Consider the following 19236-nt stretch of genomic DNA (forward strand, 5'->3'; position numbering starts at 1 on the left):
AACAGCCAGAGTAAAGATCAATAACAAAAAAATGAAGCCAATTTAAGAAGAGCAAAACTAAAGAAACCATTGCGATAATGATGACTTCCACACTAAAGGTGAAGAAGGACTAGCTGGTTTTGGAGTTGTTTAATGAGTGATTAATTCTTTGCTGAGATCTTGAGAGATTTGTTTGCTTTTTTATTATTTGCAGTGCAAATGAATTTACATGGAAATGAAAAAGTAACATGTCAGTTATCCTTTATGTCTAGCACTTTATACAATCCTATGGAAAAGCAGCTTTACAAAGTTTCAAATACTTAAAATGATACAGGAATACAACTTAGCTAAAGGTGACTCAAAAATCTGGTTTAGCTACATTAATTAATGAACATTAATTTTGAGTTCATAAAGGGCGTTACCTGATCCGTACAGCTTGGCAGCATTGATCTCTATACTTCTACTCCACACCCCAAACCTGTTGATCAGACCTTGACATGCTTTCAGAAGACAGGAATGCATCTGTAAAGAACTTTTGATTGATAGCCATGTTTTCAAAGCACAACTGTTAATAGACAGCAGTGTTTTGAAAGGTTATTACTCCCTGTTTTAATTAGCAGATAGAAAATAATATTGTGCTATGAACTCACCTCCACACATTACCAACTGGACTAGATAGAAGGAAATAAATGTACATTAAAAGGATAGAAGTGAACCCTAAAATGTAACCTTAAAAGGCTTTTGGAGTATTTTAGCTGTAAGCAGACAGGTTTCTGTATTTTCATAACAGCATTGCATAACTATTTGTTTCATCTTGTCTTGGTTTGTGTGTATATTAATATTTACTGATGACTCACTGTCATCTTTGTCTGATCTTGAATTGTTCATATCATTAATTCGCTGACAAATGTTCCATAATCATTCAATAACCATTTCAGAGACCAGCCACGTAACTCTTGAAACAAGGTTCAGTATTTTTACAGTTATTTATTATTAACTTATATTTACCAGTTTAGCATTACCAACTGGTTTAAATTCTTTAAAGAGGGCTGAGAATTTGACACATTATGCATGTAACTATGCTTTTTATAAAGGAATGAAATGTGGGAATATCACATTATCATATAACACAGAGATATAAAAAAAATATGTTTATATTTGTTTATAATGCAATGCATTCATTCCTTTATTTACAATAAAACAGTAAGAATGGAAAAGCAGAAAAGAGAAAAGTAGTAGGGTGCAGTTTTGCTTAAAACAAAAGGTATGCTGCATATGTGTTTTACAAAGTGAAAAGAAATCTATAAGTGTGTGATAAATATATCTGGAGACCGTGGGACCGTGTTTTTAATAAGGTTCACAAAATATAGATTTTATTCAAACAGGCTTAAAACACATTGTACATTGTCCACACTGGGACTGTGTTCTCATGCAGTATTAAACAAAATGTGTTTCACAGTGTGAATTAGCCTCTAAGTACCCGACGAACTACTCTTCTACGGTTTGAGTGCTGAGATGAACGCAGCCGCTGCTCCTCCGGCCACCGCTGCTAATACGGTTACTGCAGATACTCTTCCTGATGAGGCCACTTTCCCGGCAATCGCTGCGTATCTCGCTGCCGCCGCTGATGCTGCCGCCGCCACGGTTACGGTCACGGCCAGGAGTGCGCTTCCTGCTTCCACGGCAACGGTCTCGGCTGCTCCCACGGCAACCGTCTCCACTGAAGTTATTGCTGCTCTCTCGGCAACCGTCTCCACCGCTTCTGCTGCGTTTTCAGCCACGGCTTGCACTGATTCTTCTGCAGCATCAGCTACTTTTTCGGCGACAGCTTGCACTGCTTCGGCCGCGGTCTCAGCTGCTGTCTCCACGGCTTCTGCAGCTCTTTCTACCGCTTCTTCCGCTGCTCTGCCTGTTAGTGCCGCTGCTATCCTTCCTGCTATTTTCACTGCTCCTAGAAGACCGATTCCTAGCGCTGCGACTGCACATGCAGTCTTTACCGTTCTCTTTCTCTGGTTGTATTTAAACATCTTGAGAGTGTAATGACTCGTTTTATTTTCTGATATCACAGCGTCTATCTTCTTCAGCAGTTCTGTGACCTGATCTTGATTCTTTCTGTTCTCATTGTCGAATAAGTAACATCTGCCTCCATAGCTGTCAACGATTTCCTGTAAATAGGTGCTTTTACGGATGTACTCGTCCAGAGGTTTTCCTTTCAGCTGATCAGCGTGAGTGAACAGAATGAAGGTACGACGCAAAGCTTCTTCTCCAAAGTTCTCCCAAATCAGTTTGACAGTGTTTCTCTCCTCTTTTGTGAATCTCACACCCAGCTTTAGCACCAGCAGAAACACATGAGGACCAGGAGAGCACATCTCTACACACTTTTCTAATTCAGCCTTCAGCTGCTGTTTATTCATAGCTGTGTTAAACAGCCCTGGAGTGTCAATTATAGACACGGTCTTTCCGTCAACTACTCCCTCCTGTTTCTCACACAGTTTATTGGTCGATTTTATGAAATCGGCAACTTCAAAGACATTTTTGCCCAGGATGGTGTTTCCCGCTGCACTTTTTCCTGATCCGGTTTTCCCCAGAAGGACGATCCTCAGATCACACGCTACAAAACAATACAAAAGAAAGGTCTTACTGCGTTCGCTCAAATATACTTTCAAGAAGCCATGTGAAAAATCAGATGAAATGTGCAATGTGATTCATTTCAAAAGGACTGAAAAGTTGCGGGACATGTTCCAATTCTCTAGAATATTGCAATAATAAAAACATTATAATTTATGTTTGTCAACGTTTTGTTACAGTTAAACTCTTTCATCAGTCTGGTAATTTCAACCTGTTTAACTGGTTCAAGTTCAACAGCTCAAGACAAGAGTTTCATTTTATTTGTTCAGTTTTATTCTTCGTCTACTTATTATTATTATTATTATTACTAATAATATCATTACAGTCTAAACTAATGTAACTTTATCTCTTATAAATTACAAAAAAATCTGGCTAAAGCTTATAAATCTTTACTTTGAAACATGATGTCGTACTGGGTTTAACCACAGGACTTTTACAGGACTCCCAGTCATTTATTTTATTTGGCATGACTCTCTCGTTCGTCCTATCAGGTTTATCAAGACATATAAACATTTATATTAAAATTCGCCAATTGTCCGTTTTTATTATTCTGTTTACATTCATTAGTCGTGAATAAAGTGACATGATGTTTGTAGAAGGTGTTGTTGGACAGACCTGTAGGTGTTGAAGTCATCGTCTCGTCTCTGGTGTTTCTCCTGAAAGTGCTGCAGCTCCTCCTGATCACAAATACTTTCATTCAAACCGGGGTCATGTGACTAAAGACACCCATTCACCTATTCGTTTACTAATGATATGCTTTTTCTTCTCAAACTTTTCACACACATAAAAGACAATTTCATACTGAAATCTTTGATGGTCACATCTAACAGGATTGTTGTTTGCATTTTAATAAAGCTTTCTATACCTGTTTACAGAGAAACGCTGTGAGGATGTACACTGCGTGACTACTAAAACACGAATAAAGCATTAAAAGTATAGTTAACTTGCTTTATAAAACATTCATTTTTATTTACAATATATATTGCAAATGCCACTTGAGGGCGCAATAAATGTGCCTTTGAGCAGATCTCAGGTTAGGCTGGATACACACCACAAGATGGTCAGGATGGTTTTGGGCTGATTTCTGCACTTTCAACGACCCTAGGTAACGTCACGGTTATCTCATCAGATAGTCCTGTGGTGTGTGGTGTGTTAAGACTCAATCTGCTCAGAAGAACGCGTGTGTGTGAGGACCCCGAGGACACCAGACACTATAGAAGCAAAACAGTTATGTTTTCCTCGTGTTTGTGAACAATCGCATTTTCAAGGTCTTATAATATTTAAAACAATCTTTTAGTGTGTAATATACATATATTAGGGGTGAAATGGTACACATATTCATACTCAACCATTTTTTCAGTCTTTCAGTTCGGATTTCAGTTTAGTTTGTTAAAACAGGGCCCAGAGTCTTTAAAAGATTGTATTACTGCGTGAAAAGATAATCACTGCTTTACAACTAAATATTATTTCTTTAGTAATGTTAGGATTGGAAATCAAAGTAATGGTGGTAGCTAGTGCACTACAAACATGTGACATAAACACTAGATGGGAGTGTTTCACAGCTGTTCAGCAGCAATATAGACTAATTGCACTCTTGAGGACAAGGGATTAAATAGGTTTATGAAAACCAAAATTCATATATCATTCTTATCAAACTCTAAATAAACATAACCAAGTTTAAAGCATTGTCTGCTGTAGTGGGTGCTTTGCTTTTCCTTTTCTTCTTGCAAATCCTTTACAAAGAAAGTATCAAACAAAGCCTTCAACTGTACAAACAAGTTCAATATTGAAAGATGCATCAAAGTAAACTGAAACTTTGTATTTAATGTCACACAGCTTTATTGCTATTGTTGTCGTCGTTATTTATGAACAAAATATCAGTATTGGCAACATGTGATCGTATATGCAAATAAGGGGAGTCAACCTGTGTCGTTCCTCCAGATCGAGAAAGAGAGAGACGGCGGTGAGCACTGCGAATGAAGACGTCTCCGAGCTTCTACCAGAGAAAAAGAGGATTTCTAGAGAAATGGAACCAATCATTTCAGGTCAGTAAAAGCCACCGAATTAATCTGATAATCTAACAACAAAATTATTATATGCACAGTACAAAGATGTTGAACTGCCATAGAAATGTTTGGGATTGGGTCACTAGACATTTGAGGAATTAATAAATTAGTCATAAAAGGATGGCAAGGTTTTACATCAACACAAGTCTAAACTCCAGATACTCAAGAGTCTCTGTGAGCAATGTGTCTCTCTCTCTTCTTCAGGGGATCTGAGGATTGTTTTATTGGGAATGACTGGAGCTGGAAAGAGCGCGACAGGAAACACCATCCTGGGAAGAGACGAGTTTAAAGTGGATTTCAATCCGGAGTCAGTCACTGAACAATCAGAGAAAAAGGAGACGAGAAAAGGTAGAAGGCTTGTGTCAATAATCGACACTCCTGGCCTCCAGGACACACAAAAAAAGGAAAATAAAGTGCAGGCTGAAATAAAGAAGTGTCTGGAGCTGTCCTCTCCTGGCCCTCACGCGTTCCTGCTGGTCATCCGACTGGACGCCAGGCTGACAGAAGAACTGAAGGAAACCGCCAAAATCATTCAGCAGAACTTCGGGGAAGAAGCGGCTCGCTTCACCATCGTTCTCCTGACTCACGCCGATTCGCTGAGAAACAGGCCGCTCAAAGATCTCCTAGAAGACAGCCCAGATCTACGGCGGTTAATCATCAGCTGCGGCGGCAGATATCACGCAGTCAATAATGAGGACAAGATCAACCAGGATCAAGTCCATAAACTGCTGCTGAAGATGGATAAAATGGTGCTTAGAAATGAAGGGAAGTGCTACACTAAAATGATGTACAACAAAGCCCAGACGAGGCTTCGCTGGAGGAAAGGCGTAGAAGAAGCATTAGGTTCAGTAATACTAGCAGTGATAGCAGTAAGGCGGCGGCACTAAGTGAAGTAAAAGCCGTTGAAGTGGTGGCTGAGTATTAATAATAATAGCAGCACTAGCAGTAGGAGTAGTAGCAGTTATTAACGTGATACGGATAGTACGAGCAGCAGCTGAAGCGATTACAGACAAGCTGTAGAGCGACTGTATTTCAGCTTTGTCAAGCTTTTTGTCATCGCAGGAAAAAAGGCTCAAGAAGTCAACTAAATCAAACACTGATCACAGTTATGGTGTGCATAAAAAGCTGAAGAAATCCAAAAAGAAATCCGTTATTCCAGCATGTTATAATAACTCTCTTGCTCTGTATCTTTTGCCTGCGAGTCAAAGCAATGACGGCCCATGAGCCTTCACGCACTATTTTATGAATTTTATCATCTTCAACAGCACATTTTTCTTTCATAAATGTAGATGTGAAAATCTACCAGGTTTTCTCCAATGAACTCACGTTTTAGTTCTTAAACTTCTTAAAGTTGTGAAAAATGTTTATTGTAAGATATTGTGAATGTGTGTTTGACGTTGTGTGAATGCCTTCCTTTTTATTTCTTCAATCGTGCAGTTTATATGTTCCTGTTAAAAAATAAAAGAATTGCGATTTCGAATCAATCGTGCATATTAAAAGGCAAATACAACAGTCATCCTCGTTTGATTATCATAAAAAATGCATTGTGTTATGCATTATGCATAGATGCCCTGCACCTGGAGATCATTTTAATTTAGTATGATGGGAGGTGAGAATTTACTCAAATAAATATATACATTTAAGTAGGCTTAGCCTATATTTTAATGTAATATTGTCACATCCACTGGAGCGTGGTACACAGCGACCTGAAGCAGCTTGTTCTGGATGATTGCGTTAGTTTTGAAATAGAAAGCTCCTCTGTTTACTAACCTCACTGTGAACTTATCTCAGTACACCACACAATGACATATTTCCACGAAACCCCAAGATAAGCAGGCAACCTTAATCTTATCGATATATTGGTTTGTTTTTGACTCATATCTCAGTTGTATGTCATGACCCCGATTTGGTTTCCCTTTTCCTTCACATTATGAGCCTTTGTACTCCGTAAATGATCGAGACGCTTGATACTTTTATGTTTTAATTACAGCTTTATACGCCCTGCACCATTTCTCATGTCGCAGATGTTTGTTGAGCACTTTGGTTCAACCAACATAATAAAATAATATAAAAAGCAATAAAAAATATTTAACGTTTAAATGTTTTACTGATGTTTTCCTACTGTGCACGGAAATAATAACATTAAATTAAATAAATATTAGCAAATGATTTGACCCATGCAGGGCCACTGCACTTCCTGTTTCTCTCGTTTCACTCATTATTAACCAGAATGACCTTATTTCTGTTAGACGTAAGTTTTTCGTTCAGTCTGAGAGACTAGCTTGTTCATCTCTTCTCCAACTTATGTAGTGATGGCCAAGGAAATCATATTTTTAAGATCCAAGGTAAACCATCTGTTTCTTTCAGTAGGCTATGGCTATAAATGACATTAAAACTCACATTAAACACATCTAACTCTGAATAAAGCACACAATCAGTACTTGAGATGAACTACTGTCTTGTTTGTGTGTTGTTCTTTGGACTCCCTGGCCTTAATGAACTATAAGTTTTTATGACACTCAGTCAAATGTCACAAATGATTCATTGTATAAATAATTAACTTCCTAAGGCCCCGTTTACACTAGTGTGCGTTTTTATTGTAAAGCAGCATTTTTTATAATGTGTTTCAGAAACGATCTCCATTTACACCTCACAACCCAAAACAGGGGGCAGATGCATCTATATGCTTGGAGCGATCGAATGTTGAGTCTAAAAGTCTAGTATTGTTAGTACTGTCATCAGGAATACGTGCTGCAGTACATGATGGATGCCAGCATATAAAACTCATTCAGGCTCCCAGCACGCATTGCAGCCCAATCAGTAATGCAGCTGAATCCTTTTACCATTTATTTTTGAATATTTTTGTATTGTCACTGTTGTTTAGTCTCTCGGTATTTAAACACAAAAATGTAGCGGTTTGGTAAAATTACCAAAAATTGGTGCACTTGACAGTTATTGAAGCAGATAGATCTTCTTCTACATCAACCACTTTCGGTAACAATGAACAATGAACTGTTGTAATTGGTGTGAAACAAGTAAATTAACAAACACGAGGTATAGAACCATTCAACATCCAACACAGGATATCCTCACCATTCATCCGCTTCAAAAAAGGCTTATTATCTGAAATATATAGCAGCAGCTTCACATGTCTTCAGGTGTGGAAGCTCAACAGGAGATCACTGCCTGCTCGAAAAATACCTGAACACCCGTATGTTATAAATAATGCATCTTTCGAACTGTAAATACTCTATTTTTTGTTCATATGCACTTACAATAGCAACAAAACACTGTGCTTTTGTAAAATAATGAAAGCAAATGCGTGCTTTCTGTTGACTTTGCGTTACAGGCATTAAAAATACACCAATAGAGAGTGAAGTGTCTACTTTCAAATAAACCAATTCAAATGGAAAACAAATATTATGTAATCCATATGAAACATACACACAGGTGCATCACTAATACAGAGATGAGGCAACAAAGAAAGCACTAGTTTATGGAAATATTAAAATGTTAACGCAGCCTCCTTACTGTTTTTGTCGGTGCGCCGTGGCAAGCTTTATGTTTGAGCTTGAGCGCTTATTAGGCTGTGTAGGTAATTAAAGACTCCTTATTATTATGTAAATGGTTTATTGAGAAATGTGTGATTAGTTAATAACGCTTCAGTTGACCGGAAAAATCTTTACTTCTTAGCATAGTGATCCCCTCCATTAAAATTAACCATTTTTTCTATCATTTTCAGCAGTTGTGTGACCTGATCTCTATTATTTCTGTGTTCGTTGTTGAACGTGTGATATCTGCCGTAGCAGGTCTGAATCAGTTCCTGTAGGTCTTTGCTTTTGCTGATGTAGAGCTCTACAGGCTTGTCCTTCAGTGCATCAGCGTGAGTGAACAGAACCAGGGTGTACTTCACAGCATCTTCTCCAAAGCTCCTCTGAATCCATTTCACGGCGTTTTCTCCTCCTCTGTAAATTTCATGCCTAGTCTCAGAACCAGCAGAAAAGCATGCGGGCTGGGAGCAGACAGACGCACACACTCTGTATTAAAATCTGTAGGTTTCTGTGGCTGGCCGAAGGGTCAAACAGACAGGGACAGTCAGTAACTGATACGCTTTGTCCATCAATAACTGCTTCTTGCTCCTCACAGGCCGTTGTAACCGACTTCAGCGAGTGTTTGACTGTAAACACATCTCTGTTCAGGATGGTGTTCCCTGATGCACTCTTTCCTGATCCAGTTTTACCCAGAAGAACGATCCTCAGATCTGTTCAGGTTAAGGGATTTAGATACATTCAATTATGTTAATTTTGCGTCGTTGTACATGCCCCAAATTACTTTACATACACAACATATACTTTTATACGTATTTATGCTTTTAAAGGCATGGTTTGTGTACTGTACAAAAGTAAAGACGCTTATTTGTAGACAATTGATAAAACCAGTTCACCGAATCAGAAAGAATTAGTTTGAGTAAATGAACTGCAATTAGGCATATATTAAAAAAATACAGTACATTGTGTAAATCACAACAAGTGTAATAATTGTGCAACGCATTTCAAGAATATGTATATTTTGTACAAATATTTCAAATGCATGGCAGTAAGTACTGTAAGAAGCTCTGACAAAAAGTTGGGTTTTGACCGTTTCTAAAACAACAAGCAGTTTACCGTGTGCTCCCTCACATCTAGCATTTAAGTCACATACTGTTGTTTACCTGTTTTCTCTTCAGATACAGATGCACAGTATTATAATAAATGTTATGCAGAAAGGCTTTAGCTCACCTGGATGCTTTCCTGCCATTTTTAGTTCGTCTGGTGTTTAAATCTACAACCTGTGAAATGCATGTCAATACATCGGTTGAGTTTATTGCAACTTTCATTTTACAGCAAATGCGTAACAATGAAACAGTTCTTAATATTAAGTGATCGTTGTTGTTGTTTTGTTTTGTTTACCTCATATATTACTCCAAAGTTGAGGTAAGAGTTTAACTAAAGCGGAGAACGGAGCGAATGAAGCAAAGTCTTCACTTTCTGCACTGTCCAGCTGTGTGCTGCTGAAGAAGGTTTGTGATTGGACGAATTAACATGGTGTCACTCACTGCAGTTTATCTGAGATCACTAATAATATATTACGTTTTTGTGTTCAGATACGTATTTTGGTCAGATGTGTGTGTGTGAAATAAATATTTAAAAATAAATTAATTCTAAATTAACGTGTTACTCCTTTCAAAATTTAAGTCACCTTGTCCCTGGTATGTGTATAATGCCCTGTGACAAAATAAAATATGCTGTATAGATTTTATTTTCCACATAATACAGCGAATGTAATAGCTGTTAAAAACTGTCAAGCCCTCCGAAGCTTCAACTTTCTTTTCACTTCTGTAATCAGTGGCATGCACAGGCAGGATCAAGGGAGAAATGGCAGTTCAAGGTACAATCGCCGTGAAGGAGTCGGCTGGTGGGTGAAATGACAATCTGGAAAAGGCACTTTTGATTCTGTGCATGCCAACGTCTGAAATTGTTTAGTATATTTTGATCTTGTCAGGGGTAAAATGGGAAGTCTAATTGTCGACTGCAGTTTAAAAACCTTAGGTGTAAGAAAGAAAGTAAGAAAGAAAATGAGAACAAGGATTGCATTCATGTTAGATCGAATTTGAGTTAGAATATTTGATGTAGTTTGATACAGTTGTAAAGGTCCCCTTCGGGCCCAGAGGTTCTGTACCCCATGTGTACAATGAAATATGCTGCTGTATTTTATTGTGGGCCTGTATTTCTGATGGAGGTCCTAGACATCTGTTAGAAATCTTATAATAGGCCATGTTTGGATCTTCCTGCTGTACAATAAAAAGAAAGAAGCGTCTGCTGGCCATTCCAGTTCTCTAGCCTGAACCTTGTAGACAATGAATTGAACTAAAGAGAGGAAAAACTGTAATGGAGCTGGGAATCCAAAGGATCCAGAGTGATTCTGGATGAAGGAATGGTCTCTGAACTCTTGCCAGGTGCTTTCTAACCTCATTAGGCATTACTGGAAAGAAAATCCATTAATTGTGGCCAATGTGTATTAAAGAAAAAACATTTCTCCCGATTTCCCACATTTTAAATTCTCATTCTCCACTGAAAGGTTAGAATTTGGGAATTATTTAAATAGAAAATCAAAGGATTAGCAATGCAGATTTATTTTCACAGCCTTCTTTGTTCATATTTACCAAGGGTGCCAACACTTCTGACCATGCTTTTATATTATGTGTTTATAACTTTACCTGTATGCCTAAAAAAATTAACTAAAAACTGAAGGGAAAGGCAGATAACTTCAGAGTTGCATGTCCCAACCAATGTATGTTACAACTATATGATCACTTATCAAAATAACGCTGACTTAGAAAATGTGATTTTCTTTTTGGATGATTATGCTTCTTAACATCAGGTGTCTTCAATAATGGTCAAACATCATGAATCTATTAATCACCTCATTAACAGTAACACTGCTTCAGTGTGGACACATATAGACACCCAGCTGTGTTTATTTGAAAGTAGGGATTTTGTGTTGTTTATTTTGTAGAAAAAAAGATGTAAAAGAGATGTAGCATGTCATCATCACGACATCATCTTCTCCAGTAGCTTTTGCTGTAGCTGTGGCATTTCTCCATCAGCTGTGACATCATCTTCTCCGTCAGCTGTGACATCATGTTTTCCTGTAGCTGTGACATCATCTCCTCCATCAGCTGTGACATCATGTTTTCCTGTAGCTGTGACATCATCTTCTCCGTCAGCTGTGACATCATCTTCTCCGTCAACTGTGACATCATGTTTTCCGTCAGCTGTGACATCATGTTTTCCTGTAGCTGTGACATCGTCTTGTCCTGTATCTCCAAAATCTCCTTCTCTGGCAGCTGTAATGATGGTTTCTCCTCTAGCTGCGAAATTTCTGTCAGATGCGACGACGAATTCTCTTGCACCTGCGAAATCTCCAGCAGCTGCGGTGCTGTTTTCTCCTGCATCTCTGAAATCTCTGACAGCTGCAAAGACATCTTCTCCTGTAGCAGCAGAAATGCACAAACGATGCCGAGAAGCAGCACTGCAACGCTACATACAACTTTTACCTTATTTATCCACTCCTTCCTCGCAATTCCTGCCTGGAGTTGATTTAAACATCTCAAGAGTATAGTAATTCATCTTATTATTTTTCCTCAGGTTTTTCAATAGTTCTGTGACCTGATCTTGATTCTTTCTGTTCTCATTGTCAAATAAGTAATATCTGCCTCATAGCTGTCAACGATTTCCTGTAAATAGGTGCTTTTATGGATGTACTCGTCCAGAGGTTTTCCTTTCAGCTGATCAGCGTGAGTGAACAGAATGAAGGTACGACGCAAAGCTTCTTCTCCAAAGTTCTCCTGTATCCATTTCACTGCGTCTCTCTCCTCTTTTGTGAATCTCACACCCAGCTTTAGCACCAGCAGAAACACATGAGGACCAGGAGAGCACATCTCTACACACTTTTCTAATTCATCCTTCAGCTGCTGTTTATTCATAGCTGTGTTAAACAGCCGGGAGTCTCAATTATAGTGACAGTCCTTCCATGAACTAATCCTTGCTGTTTCTCACACAGTATATTGGCTGATCTCATGAGGTTGACGCTTTCAAAAGCATTTTTGCCCAGGATGGTGTTTCCTGCTGCACTTTTTCCTGATCCGGTTTTCCCCAGAAGAACGATTCTCAAATCGTTCACTACACAGCAAATACAAAAAGTAAAAAACATTATTTCATAGTCAAATGAAAAAAAAATTCAATTAAGGTGTTAAGTTGTGATGTGGCTCATTGTGATATCACGCACCTGAAGGCATTTAACGCTAATTACAGAACCACCAAAAAATGCGCAAACATATGGGCCAATGACTTTCAGTGCATCCCTAGTAATAAGGGAAGCTGTTAGTGTTCTCTTCTTTCCTTGATTTTGTTTATTTACAATCTAAGGTGACTCCATAAATAACTGATTTTGTGTCTCAGATGAGGTCCAGTGTGCTCTATGTCTTTGCTCTTGGTTGACAAATGGCATTTCTTTGGCCTGGTTTGGTCCAAGTGATATCATTCCTCGCGTGTCAGATGTGGGTCGGATCTACGCTGACAAAATGTCGCTATCTGGGCAAGTTTTGCTTGTAAAATTTTCCCAAAAACAAGAGTTTAGATTAATTACTTTTTTTTTTTTTTTTTAGTAGAAGAATGTGAACAAATACTTTAAATATTCGATTTATACATGTGGGTGGGAATTAAATTAAATGGCCCTTTCGGCTGATTGGCGTTCATTGACTACACGTTCCAAACAATGCATGATCTACATCAGCTGCTTTAAACACAGATCTTTAGCTATGGTAGTATCCACAGTAGTACTGCTTAACCAATCCTGCATTGAGAGAGGCTATACTGGATGTTTAGCAGATTTTATTTTTCATGCTTACATTGACTAAAAATATTTATTTGAAGATAACTCAGTATAATTGGAGCATGAATGAACCTTTAAGCAATTTATGCTTCACTCCCAGTCATTTACTTTAAATTGCTTAACTTTGTTTTCGCATCGTTCTCGCAAGTTTATTGAAAAGTCAATTACATGAATTACTGTTGATAAACTTTTATATATATATTGTAGCTATGTGTAAGCAAAGATTTTAACTCTAGTTAAATTCAGTATAGTCAAATACGATTATATGTTAAAATGTATCTCCATGATAAGCTTTCTGTTTCTTTTTCTCTTCTAGTTTAACAGCAAAGGATCAGAAGTGTTCAGTATTGTTAATAGGTTTTCACAAACCTGAATGTGTTGAAGTCATTGTTCTCGCCGTCTCTCTCTTCTCTCTAAGAGTCAAAGTGCAGCAGTTCCTGCTTTCAAACATTTTATTCCAACTACAACCATGTGACTAAAGTCTTCCTGAGAGCTTTAGTTTCTGTTTGTTTGCCTGATACTAATTTATTTTACTAATACTAAATAATAACAATAATAATATATTATTATTATTATTATATTATTTAAAATTTTCCTTACAGAGAGTGGTAATCCCTAATAACATGTATAACTATAAAAACTGTAAAACACTTTTTTTCTTACAGCTGAAAAGAATCAGTTTTCTCAGGTTCATGCAGAGCTTCACAGTGAATACTTCCTGCTGTAGTCCACAGCAACAAAGCAAAAATACCTCGACTTCAAATAGTGGTTAATTTGAGAAAACCCCAAGTGTTTTGAGCAGTAGCATTAAATAAGTGCATTACTTTCCCTCAAGAAAGACTGAAAAGTCTTTCCCAGCCAAGCCGCAGAAGAGACCGTGACAGCCACCAGAGGGCAGTCCTTCTGGATCATTGTTTGGTTGTTCTGGACTTCGCTTTCCATCATCCTTTGCTCTGACAATCAGGTCTTGTTAGTTCCCCTACATAAGAGGTGTTTGTGTGTTCTTTGTTGCTTCAGTATTGTTGTCAACCCCTGTGCTATGGAAGAATATTTATTTGGCCTTTTCTTTCTGACTTTTGCACTGTTTTGGATTGTTGTTTTGGATTTGGAACATCTGGACGCTCAGTGACTGATCCAGCGGTTGGGCAGCTTTCATTCAGATTCAGGACACGGCTTCAGATGTTGGTGACACTACTTCACCTGAGCTAGGAGTAGGCTAAAGCTTTGCAATACATACATCTTCAATGAATGATAACCCCCTTACCTCTGTGGATTTTCTAGACTACAACGCCTTCACAGAATCTTTCTTAATGGCGCCACCATGTGTCCGATTGCAGCTCCTATCACACGACACCAGAGAGCTGTCTTCCTGACAGAATAGGAGGAGCCAGAGCTGATTTTTCAGCAAAAAACACTCTTGCGCTTTGTGGTGTAAAATTGTTGAGTTAAATTTATTAAAATTGTTTCGTAATTCAAGGTAAAATAGCCAAAACATCTGAAAAGGATAAGCAGTCTGGTTTGCTAATGGTTAAAATCACACGCCAAAACATTTTCCATCAATAAACACTAGTTTATCAAAGCAAAGCTGTTGCTTTTAACGTTGAAATTGTACATTTACAATTAAATGTTTTGGATATCTGTAATACCATTACTGTTACCGGTCAGAAGTGAATATATGTGTATATTAAAAGGCTGGAAATCGCAGAGACGTCTCAGCATCACAGTGTTAAACAACGATTAAAGGTGCCGTAAGTCAGTAATACCTGGAGAAATCTAACTGCAGCAGAATGTGAAGAACCTCTTCTGGCTGACACTGATTCCCTGACTCATCCTTTACAGTAGTGTATTTACCTCGCCAAAGCACCTTTGTGTTTAGTTCAATTAAAATCAGAAAATGTAAGTCCAGTATTTCCAATCAAACATCTCTAACCTATCCAAGGCTTGTAAAAATAAAATGAATTTGCTGATGTGCTGTAACTGAATATGGTACATTTTCTACTATCAAACAATGTGAAGGGCACAACTAGTGGTGTGGAGCACTACCTCCAGGAAGTACTTGATCGTAGTCCAGTTATCTAGCTGATTTGGTCAAATAAACAATGTACAGATTATTCAATATTAACTATGAAATGTACACAGTAAGATCGACTTATAGCTTCTTATAGAAAATAGACTCTTATAACGACACTTTTTCCCTGCATGATGGCGCTGTGGAGCTCCTCGGTCAGACTCTCGTCGACGCTCCGATCGGCTGTTGAGAAAGAAGAGCCGGTCGCTGGTCAGCCGTGGGTCGAACCCCTCTTTCTGTAAGCTTAGTCTTCTGGATTTTAAATGTGCTCTGCGAGTGAAAGACATTTTACAGGAACACATATTCAAAAATATATATATATATATAGGGGTGTCCCCAACTAACGATTGTCATAGTTGAATCAGAATTTGAATCTTGCCGATATTCGACTGATAGAATACAAATGGGGTAAATAATATTTTATGTTTCGATTAAAATGTAGTTAACATTAAACGTCAGCAAAATTCATATTCGTGATTATATTACTATCATGATAGTAGTTCAGTTTTTAGCTGTGTGTGCTGAAGACAACAGGTAGTGAAGGATTTGATAACAGGTTTTTAATCAATGGGATTTAACTCATCGTTTATCTCTCGAATAGAATACGCATCGTTATTTATACAACATTACGTTAATATTACAATATTATATTATAATGTTATCATAGTCTCAGGCATAATTATCAGTATTCTGCATTGTTGTTTGTGCTAGCTAAAGAGATTATCAACTATTCAAGTTATATATGTCAACTATTCAACACATCTAAGATGTATACTCAACCGAATGCATCTTATACAAGATAAATAATATATACACAATATATATATAAACCAGCTGAGATGTTTTGAACTCCCCGAATGGAGAAACACAGTCTTTCACTAGTTTACGGTGTTTAAGAGTTGTATTCTCATGCTAAGCATGGACTTCATGCATGTAAGTTCTCTAACAACAATCTTCGTACCGTAGTTTCAGTCATTTATTTTTATATCGTTGATCTTCAGGATGTAAACGAGGGTGTGTATTTTCCTCGGAGGCACACGCCGAAGCTAACGGGCTTCATTCAGCAGTGCTGAACGAAACGTCATCGAATATTTGTGTTTGGTTGACGATCGCGCCGAATGCTCGCTACTCTTAGCTCCGCCCAAACGGCACGCCTCCAGGAGCTCGGCTTTTTTTAAAGAGAACTTTACAACTGTAACTTTATTTTATAAATATGATAAAATAAACACTTTTTGGAGATGCAATACTACTCTATAGGTACTCGAGATTAACATGATGTTGGGGAAAACCGTGTTAGAAAAAGAGCACTTTACTGTAAAATTACAGTAAAATGTCTCATTAATCTATTACAGTATTTTTCAGTATCTACTAAGGGACCTGTTAACCAATTTCTTACCAGCATTTTTACCATTGAATTTAGGATAATTTTTTACATTGTATATTGAGGTAAATACCTGTTTTGTCGACCTCCGGTGAAAGTCGTAGGAAGACGGGGCGAGCGTACGAAGGAAGAGCATTCTGCACGTCTCTGAGAAACGTCTCACAGTTGAAGTCATTCGTGACGTCCGCTATAGCGGCCATTCCTGCCTTCCCCTCCACACCTGATCAAACAGTATTTAAAGTCAAATTTGTAAAGTGTAAAGTTTTAATTACGAGAAGTAGTTGCAATATGTAGATGCACATTAAGGTCATAAAGGCGCAATTATCAAAAAAACGCAAATAACGGTAAGTTGCAACTACGCGAAATAGTTGCAATCGTGAGATTCGAAACACATCTTAAGTTATACAGACACAGCTCAGAGATATAAAGCTGCACCTATGAAAAACAGTTAGAGTTGTAACATGATATCAATGAGTTAAAGACGAGATTTCTCCGTTTAACACTTGAGGAGGGGTTAAAGTATCTCCTCACCTGGCACTGAGGCACCGTAGACGGCCACGTCCGTCTGATTCAGCAGAGCGCTCAGGATTCCCTTCCACCTCGGTGGTGGAGACGTTCCTTCCTCGCCAGCTGAACGTGTCTCCGCTTCGGTCCCGAAATACACGTAACCGAACTCGTCCATCACCATCAGATCACCTGAAGAACACAGAGTCAGAACAACATCCAGCGCCAGCACACCTGGACCTGCTCATATCTGGACGAATCGGACTTTACCCGACACATACGCCGAGTCGCCCTTTTGAAAACATTGTGAGCGATCTTTTGCTGGTGGCCTCTTGATTGGCGTAGCCATCAAAACGACGCAATGGATCCTGAGGATTGATTCGGCCAACGATGATCCCTGGTTCCCCTGAAGAGCACGGAAAACACGCAAATGACTCACAGGTGCATATTTACAACTACAAAAACATAAACTAGTTCAATGTCAGCTGGTTTCTTAAAGCAACGATTTGATTTAAAGTACTAAAAACTAACTGAAATAAAAAGCAAATGTAAAAATGCAAAAATGTTGAAAAATAAAATAATATAAATGATTAAAAATGGTATTTGCCTCTGATGTGAAACGTGTGTTTATTTAAACTCCAAAAGCAAACAAAGATCTTACGATAGCATAACTAGCGACTTTTAACCCAATTACGAATTACAAGAGGAACCTTTTGAAAGACTTTTGAAATAGACTTGTTTGCTCCGTCATGGTATGCGTTCAGAAAACTCCACAGACTCTTCCAGGCAAACACGTTTTCGCAACACGAAAGGTCACTGCGTTAAAGAGCAGACGATCGCTCAACTCTCGTAAGATGACGTAAAATCAGCATGACGTGATTGCAAAACATACAGCAGTGTTTAAACGTTTTCAAAGAAGGAATTAATACTTTTATTGATAAAAATGGATTACACTGATCAAAAGTGACAGTAAAGATCGGATGCATCACAGTTTCCACAAAAACATGACGCATTAAAACGGTTTTCAACAGTCAATAATCAGAAACGTTTCATACAGCAAATCAGCTGTTAGAATTCATAACAGATTTATGAAATGTGACACTGACGACTGAAAATGCAGCTTTAATAAGATAGAAAACAGTTGATTGAAGTATTATTTCACTGCTCTTACTGTATTTTTTTATAAAGCAGATGATCCCAACTAGACATCAAATCACGCAATCTAATTCGAAATATTTTATTAAATATATTGCTATTATTAAATAGTATTTTGCACATCTGTTTGTCACCTGGTTTGCACTGGTTTGCGGCACACAGCCTCGACTGTCCCGCACTAACTCCATGGTGTCCTCGTCTGCTCTCAGCAGTCTGATGGGATAAACGCTGGGCAGGATCACGCTGTTGAAGCCGCACGACCCCACCTGACCAGAGGAGCACAGTCAGTACATGACGCCAGCGATGACCCAGCGAGTCACACACACACACACACACACACACACACACCTTGTTGTCCATGTTGGCGAGGCTGCAGTTGCACTCGGTGGCGCCGCGTAAAACTCGCCTGATGCGACTGATGTTAAAACGCTTCATAAACGCTTCCCAGACGTTGGGCCGCAGACCGTTGCCCATAGCAACACGCACCTGGTGACGAGACTCGGACGGGCGGCCCGGCTGAGATAACAGATAACGACAGATCTCCCCGATGTACTGCACCACCTGCAAACACACGAAATCAACCGTCAGCGCTCAAAAAGAGCACCTTGATACCGGTGTCTGTGATTTATACTCATCATGCGGTAGTATATCACAAATATCAAGCGGTAACGATGCTGTTTAAATATGAAACATAGTGCAGTAAAAATGACAATATTACGCTTTGAAATGCAAGAAAAACACTTGCAAAGTACTTTATTAGTAAAGAAGACTAAAAACTTCACTATTGTATTTTTGTGATTGTATTTTTTTCACTAGAACAGTTATATTTATGAATTTAACACACTTTTATTCAAAGCAGCTTTCAGGAGATTTTAAAAATGTTACAGTTATTTACTTTTATTTTCTCCTTGGCGTGGTATTTAACGCTCACAGATTCATTTGTATCTTCGTTTATTATTTGCTGGTTGTCAGAAAACACTAGTTGTCTTCCAGGTACAGTATATTTACCTTTTCAACACTGA

The 19236-nt window shown here is 38.3% G+C and overlaps 3 pseudogenes; all 3 read right to left on the bottom strand.

Annotated features, from left to right (window-relative positions):
- Nucleotides 1-1313: 1313 nt before the first annotated feature.
- On the bottom strand, nt 1314-13562 carry LOC122349410 (annotated as a pseudogene).
- LOC122323571 lies at nt 7357-11034 on the bottom strand (annotated as a pseudogene).
- A 2837-nt stretch (nt 13563-16399) lies between the features above and the next one.
- The window catches only part of LOC122325756, a 9678-nt pseudogene continuing 6841 nt past the window's right edge, over nt 16400-19236 (bottom strand).

This window comes from Puntigrus tetrazona, chromosome 1, assembly GCF_018831695.1.
Source record: "Puntigrus tetrazona isolate hp1 chromosome 1, ASM1883169v1, whole genome shotgun sequence".
Lineage (NCBI taxonomy): Eukaryota > Metazoa > Chordata > Actinopteri > Cypriniformes > Cyprinidae > Puntigrus > Puntigrus tetrazona.